The following is a 4,754-nucleotide window of genomic DNA, read 5'->3' as shown; positions in this document are numbered from 1 at the left end:
CCCAGTAGAGAAGAGGCTGAATTAGGGCACTCTGAACCATGCTTCATTACTGGCAGCATGCATCAGGTTGTTACGGCATGCTGCACAAGGGTGGTAAATAAACAGTATACGGTAATTGTCTAAATTTTTCTATTAAAAAAAAAAAATTTAAAATTTGAGAATCTTTAGTGGTTGATACCCTTTTAAAGGAGAAGTGTAACAATGATTGCAGCCAGCGTCTTGGGAGTCTCCTCTGGTCTTTATCAGGCTCAGTATAGGAGGAGGCTTACAGCAGTGGATACAGAAAGCGCTCCCACTCTCATCCAGAACGGATCCACGATGATTTGTTCCCACTTCTCATTGGTGTACTAGCCCAGTTTTTATTAATCTTACAGGACCATTTCCAGTTTTCCATATTACAGAATTGTATCTTTATAAATGTCGCACTGATGGGCCATATGGCATCCTATGTTTTCTGCTCACACCCATCTGATCTCAGTCACATCGCAGCTGAATACAGATCTGCCCGGCCTGATAGAAGAACATTGCTCCGAGGGCAGCCGACATTTACAGGATTGCACTCATCTCATTTTTATGCTAACAAAAGCGAGATAAAATGTGAAGAGTCACATACTATACAGAACTGGCCATAAGTAAGACAAGTGATGCAGAACTATCAATATGGGAGGGGGAAACAGTTGTGGCCAGAAATATTGCAGAAGTTCATAGATGAGGAGGGTGAGGTTTTATTGTCCTGTGATTTAGGTCTGATCCAGGGTTGTGAAGTCTCCAGGAGGTCTAAGGGAAACATTCCTTAATTGATAGAGCAAGACAAATACATGCGACATTCATTCGGGACCCGACAGGGCCGGGGAGGCGCAGGGACCCGACGGGGCCGGGGAGGCGGAGGGACCCGACGGGGCCGGGGAGGCGGAGGGACCCGACGGGGCCGGGGAGGCGGAGGGACCCGACGGGGCCGGGGAGGCGGAGGGACCCGACGGGGCCGGGGAGGCGGAGGGACACCCACAGTGTCATCACTTTGGGTCCTCACATGGATTGTGGGGGCACAAGCATTCCACTTGGTGAAGAGAAGTCCAGTGATGAAATGACATCTGTAGGGAGGTCACTGCTCTGAGGGACACAGGATGGGGAAAAGCCACAATACCTAGAATAAAACAGAAAACATAATGTAGAAAACTCAAGTAGTGGCTGACACCAGTGGCCACCAGGCTAATACTGAACAGAATAGCGTGCGAGGAGAGAATAAAGCCCGGGATCTGGAGACATTATCACGCAGTTTTGCTCCCAGAGGTCATAGGTCAGTCATCAACCTGACGTCATGTGCGCCCAATAATATTAATAAGAAAGTTTTATGTAAAAAACAAAACAAAACACACAACAGGACCGACTCACCATCAGGCAGAGATTCTCATGTTAAGTAATATCAATCCCTCAGATCTCCATTATCATTCATCCCCTCCCCTGTTCGCACCCTCACACTATTCTTCCCTACACCCCCCCCCCCCACCGCAAGTGACATCACACACTGACCTGCACAGTACGTGACAACAGCCCCCCACACCATGCAGACCCATGCAAATAACATCAGCCCCACTCTGCAGGTAGACCCCCCTGCACACAGAACCCCACACATGCAACATGACCCCCTTCCCAACAGAGACTCCAGCACACAGCCTCTCTTCCCCAGAGACCCCCAGCACGCAGCCCCCCTTCCCAACAGACAAACAGCCCCGCTCGCAAGGAACATGACCCCCTTCCAACAGAGACCCCCAGCATGCAGTCACACTTCCCCAGGCAGGCCCCTCCAGCACGCAGTCCCAGGCAAGCAACGTCACCCCCTTCCCCAGGCAGGCACCTCCAGCGTGCAGTCCCATGCAAGCATCACCCCCGTCCCCAGGCAGGCCCCTCCAGCGTGCAGTTCCACGCAAGCATCACCCCTTTCCCCAGGCAGACCCCCAGCAAGCAGTCTCACGCAAGCATCACCCCCTTCCCCAGGCAGACCCCCAGCACGCAGTCTCATCCAAGCATCACCCCCTTCCCCAGGCAGACCCCCAGCACGCAGTCCCACGCAAGCATCACCCCCTTCCCCAGGCAGACCCCCAGCACGCAGTCCCACGCAAGCATCACCCCTTTCCCCAGGCAGACCCCCAGCACGCAGTCTCACGCAAGCAATGTCACCACCTTCTCCAGGCAGACCATCAGCACGCAGTGCCATGCAAGCATCACCAGCTTCCCCAGGCAGACCACCAGCACACAGTCCCATGCAAGCACCATCTCCCCTGGCAGACCCCCCCCTTCCAGCATGCACATGCAGCCCCATGCAAACATCACCCCCTCCTCCCCAGACAGACCCCCTCCAGCATGCACATGCAGCCCCATGCAAGCCCCCTCCAGCATATGCATGCAGCCCCCTGCAAGCCCCCTCCAGCATGCGCATGCAGCCCCATGCAAGCATTGCCACCCCTTCTCCCCAGGCAGACCCCCATCCAGCGTGCACATGCAGCCCCATGCAAGTATCACCCCCTTCTCTCCAGGCAGACCCCCCCTCCACTATACACATGCAGCCCCATGCAAGCAACATTACCCCCTTCTCCCCAGGAAGACCCCCGTCCAGCATGCACATGCAGTCCCACGCACATGCAGCCCCATGAAACATCACCCCTTTCTCCCCAGGCAGACCCCCCCATCCAGCATGCACATGCAGCCCCATGCAAACATCACCCCCTCCTCCCCAGACAGACCCCCTCCAGCATGCACATGCAGCCCCATGCAAGCCCCCCTCCAGTATGCACATGCAGCCCCATGCAAGCATCGCCACCCCTTCTCCCCAGGCAGACCCCCCCCCCTCCAGCGTGCACATACAGCCCCATGCAAGCATCACCCCCTTCTCTCCAGGCAGACCCCCCTCCAGCAAGCACATGCAGCCCCATGCAAGCATCACCCCCTTCTCTCCAGGCAGACCCCCCTTCCAGCGTGCACATGCAGCCCCATGCAAGCATCACCCCCTTCTCTCCAGGTAGACCCCCCTCCAGCATGCACATGCAGCCCCATGCAAGCATCACCCCCTTCTCTCCAGGCAGACCCCCCTTCCAGCATGCACATGCAGCCCCATGCAAGCATCACCCCCTTCTCTCCAGGCAGACCCCCGTCCAGCATGCACATGCAGCCCCATGCAAGCATCACCCCTTTCTCCCCAGACAGACTCCCACTTACCTGATCTGTGACTATGGAGATCGACCCCAAAACACTCCAAATCCTGCACAAAATCCTCGAAATCCGCCCTGACATCCACAGCTTCCTCATGTCTGCTCTGTCTGCTCTATGGAGGAAGAAGCGCCGCCCCTTTCGGTCACATGGGCGTGACGTCAGCAGAGGTCCCTTAGACTTGGATTTAGCCTCTACCGCTCAGTGACAGCCTTCCGGACCCTCCTCAGTCACCACTGTGACTGAACCAGAGGTGGACCCAGAGCAGGTCCAAGAGGGTTCCTGTGGGGAAAGGACCCTGACGTCGCTTCTGGCTTCCCCTAGCCAGGAGTTTCAGGCCGCTCTGCACACAGATGCGAGCCTAGAGAGTTTGAGACAACTTGCCGGGACGCACTTCTCCGAGGCTGATAAGGAGAAGGTGTTCTGGGAACGAGGAAGGTTATACCGAGAGACCGTACCCGGAGAATGACAAAAGGAGTGGTTGAGGGAAAGACAGCTGGTCGTCCCGCAGCAATTCCGGGGTGAGTTGTTGCGGATTGCCCATGAGATCCCGCTAGCTGGACACTTGGGGATCAGCAAAACTAAGGCCTGGCTGTCTCAACACTTCTATTGGCCTAAGATGGGGACAGATGTGTCAAACTACTGTCGCTCCTGTGCCACCTGTCAAAGGGTGGGGAAAGCGGGGCCTGCTATTAAGGCTCCCCTGATCCCTTTGCCAGTGATAGAGGAGCCTTTCCAGAGGATCGTGGTGGACATTGTGGGCCCGCTGGCCGTCCCCAGCAGCTCTGGAAAGCAATACATCCTTACTGTGGTAGACTATGCTACCCGGTACCCAGAGGCAGTAGCTCTGTCATCAACTAGGGCAGAAAAGGTGGCGGATGCCCTGTTGGCCATCTTTTCACGTGTAGGATTTCCCAGGGAAATGCTTACTGATCAAGGGACCCAATTTATGTCTCGCCTAATGGAGGCTCTCTGTAAGAGAATGCAGGTGAAGCACCTGGTATCGAGTGCGTATCACCCACAGACCAATGGCTTGTGTGAACGCTTCAATGGTACCCTCAAACAGATGCTACGCATGCTGGTTGAGACTCAAGGGCGCGACTGGGAGCGGTACCTCCCACACCTGCTGTTTGCTTACCGAGAGGTTCCGCAGGCCTCGACGGGGTTCTCCCCCTTCGAGCTCCTGTACGGCAAGCGAGTCCGGGGACCCCTTGGGTTGGTAAGAGAATCCTGAGAAGAGGAGCCGAACCCTTCTGAAGTGTCCATAGTGGAGTATGTCATGCGCTTCCGTGACAAGATGCAGACCTTGACGCAGTTGGTGCATGACAACATGACACAGGCTCAGGCTGACCAGAAGCACTGGTACGACCAGAACGCCCGGGAGCGGACCTACCACGTGGATCAAAAGTTGTGGGTGCTGGTCCCCGTACCAACGGATAAGCTTCAGGCAGCCTGGGAGGGCCCGTACGTCATCCACCAACAGCTCAACCCAGTCACGTACGTGGTCACGCTTGACCACGCTCGGGGTAGGCGAAAGGCCTTTCACGTCA

The 4,754-nt window shown here is 55.9% G+C and overlaps 1 long non-coding RNA gene across 1 annotated transcript; it reads right to left on the bottom strand.

The window, feature by feature from the left end:
- Nucleotides 1-330: 330 nt before the first annotated feature.
- LOC138667326 (uncharacterized) lies at nucleotides 331-3,359 on the bottom strand. Its single transcript, XR_011318715.1, has 2 exons — nucleotides 3,214-3,359; nucleotides 331-1,144 (listed from the first exon to the last, which is right to left on the bottom strand). It is a non-coding gene; the product is annotated as an uncharacterized lncRNA (long non-coding RNA).
- Nucleotides 3,360-4,754: the final 1,395 nt, after the last annotated feature.

Source organism: Ranitomeya imitator, chromosome 2 (genome assembly GCF_032444005.1).
Source record: "Ranitomeya imitator isolate aRanImi1 chromosome 2, aRanImi1.pri, whole genome shotgun sequence".
NCBI classification, from domain to species: Eukaryota; Metazoa; Chordata; class Amphibia; order Anura; family Dendrobatidae; genus Ranitomeya; species Ranitomeya imitator.
Note: the sequence above shows the minus strand (reverse complement) of the source record. Positions and strands in the feature narration are given on the sequence as shown.